At 36.6% G+C, this 2,367-nt stretch overlaps 1 non-coding gene across 1 annotated transcript; it reads right to left on the bottom strand.

The window, feature by feature from the left end:
• Nucleotides 1-1,525: 1,525 nt before the first annotated feature.
• On the bottom strand, nucleotides 1,526-1,632 carry LOC128282519 (small nucleolar RNA R71). The gene has a single exon (XR_008272815.1). It is a non-coding gene; the product is annotated as a small nucleolar RNA R71 (small nucleolar RNA).
• Nucleotides 1,633-2,367: the final 735 nt, after the last annotated feature.

Genomic DNA, 2,367 nt, shown 5'->3' with positions numbered 1-2,367 from the left:
TCACTTTGGCCGAATTTCATTCCCATGACATAACAAAGATTTGAACCATGGGCTAACAAGAACATCAAGCTAGCAACTAAAATATACATGAATCTCATGGCAAAACATCAAACTTACCTTAATCTAGGTACAAGTATGGCCAAACCTCCTCCTAAACCTCTTCCAAACCAACATGAAACAAGAATTCCTTCCTTTTTCCTTAGAATTTTCAGCCCAAAGGAAATGAAAAATGATGAACAAAAATTCTTCTTTCCTTCTCCACACTCACGGCAATGGGCATGCATGAGACCATTTTTTTCTCTTTTTTTTTTGTTCCCTTTCATTATTAAATTCCCATGCTCACTATTTTATTTTTTTCTTACATACACCATTGTCCCAACATGTTTTATGACATGTTTTTACCCATAATCTCTTGTCATGGCCGGCCACTAACTATTAGGGGGGGGAATTTGACATGCAAGTCCTCCCCTTTGACTACATGCACTATTAGGTCCTTATAGATTAGCCTATCACTTTTCAAAAGTGTCACACAAGTCCTACTAACTGAATTCACATGCTATCGGCTAAATCGAAGCTTGAAATTTTTACACATTCATAATTACATATTCTAGACAATAAATATTACGTTCAAACATTTCGGTGACTCGGTTTAGCGGTCCCGAAACCACTTCCCGACTAGGGTCAATTTTGGGCTGTCACACCCTATCTAAGAGTAGATCTAGAATAATTAAGCGGAGTTGATTACACCCCTAGACATAGGGCAGCATAATTTTGCCGGATTAGGGTGAAACCTAATAAGGGAATCCATAGATCGAGTTAATGCAACACTAGGGGTTTTAATTAGAAAGAGATTTCAATTAATCAACCTAGGGTTAGACGTTGTTAGTCTCGAAAGAGATAATAATATAACTTAGGGATTTCTACGGATCAAGTCAAGTGAATAAATAATCGATTGAGTCAAATAACAAGTGAAGTTTAGGTGGATTTGTCCTTGGGTATTATCCAAATCAATTAGTTTTTCTCCCAAAATATTTCCCCAATTTTCTTTCTCATGCATTCTTAGTTTAGTTAATTAATTTAGATAAAAAAAACCCTTTATTTTTAGGCTAGATAATAAAATGATAGTTAATACTAGTACTTTTAGTTCTTGTGGGTTCGACATTGTGTCTTGCTATAAACTATACTCTTTGTTCGATAGGTGCGCTTGCCTTCATCGTGATAATGCTTAGTTTTCAAATACGATCAATCATAAATTTAAAACTTATCGTGATTTACATCAATCAAGTTTTTGGAGCTATTGCCGTGGAACTAAGATATTAGGAACACTTAATTTTTATTACTTTAGACATTTATTTTATTGCAATTTAAATTTTATTTTGATTTTTGTTACTAAATTTTCTTTTTCCTTCTGGCAGGTTTTTATAGTTTATGACTAGAAGAAACCCATCGGGACCATTACTTTTTGATAGTAAGATAGAACACATAGCTCGTAGAAATCGAAGAGAAATTAGGCGAAGCCTCCATGACATAGAGGAAGGATATCTCTTCTTTTGTGCAGATGGATCTAGAAACACTCTATGATACATGGGAGAGATACAAGGATCTATTGAGAAGGCGCCCTCACCATGGGTTACCACTCTGGCTACAAGTTCAAACTTTTCACAATGGCCTGAATCCTTCGACTAGACAGATGATTGACGCAGCTGCTGGTGGGACTATCAATAATAAAACACCTGAAGAGGCTTATGAATTTATTGAAGAGATGTCACTGAATAACTATCAGTGGCAAGTCATGAGAACAAAGCCGACAAAAGTAGCTGATGTTTTCAACCTCGATGCAGTTACTATGTTATCTAACCAGGTAGAACTTTTAAATAAAAAGATTGGCGGTTTATATAGTTCTACTCAGGTACATCTAGTTATGAGGTGTGATTCACATGTAGGAGGAGCGTACACAGAATATCAATCCTTCAACCTTAGCACCGAGGAGGAACAAGTTCAATATATGAGTAATAATAATTCTAAACCTCAAAATAACCCATATAGTAACACTTATAATACAGGTTGGAGGAACCATCCCAATTTCTCATGGGGTGGTCAAAGAAATCAAAGGCCACAACATCCCCCAAGTTTTCAACAACCACCTTACCAGCAGGAAAAGAAGCCAAACCTTGAGGAGATGTTAACGAAATTTATCTCAGTGTCAGAGACTTGTTTCTAGAATACCGAAACAGCACTTAAGAATCAACAAGCGTCGATCCAAGGGCTCGAAACTCAAATAGGCCAGCTTGCCAAACTAATTTCTGAACGACCACAAGGTAGCCTACCAAGTAACACTGAGTTTAACCTAAGGGAGCAGCTTAATGC

This window comes from Gossypium arboreum, chromosome 1 (genome assembly GCF_025698485.1).
Source record: "Gossypium arboreum isolate Shixiya-1 chromosome 1, ASM2569848v2, whole genome shotgun sequence".
NCBI classification, from domain to species: Eukaryota; Viridiplantae; Streptophyta; class Magnoliopsida; order Malvales; family Malvaceae; genus Gossypium; species Gossypium arboreum.
Note: the sequence above shows the minus strand (reverse complement) of the source record. Positions and strands in the feature narration are given on the sequence as shown.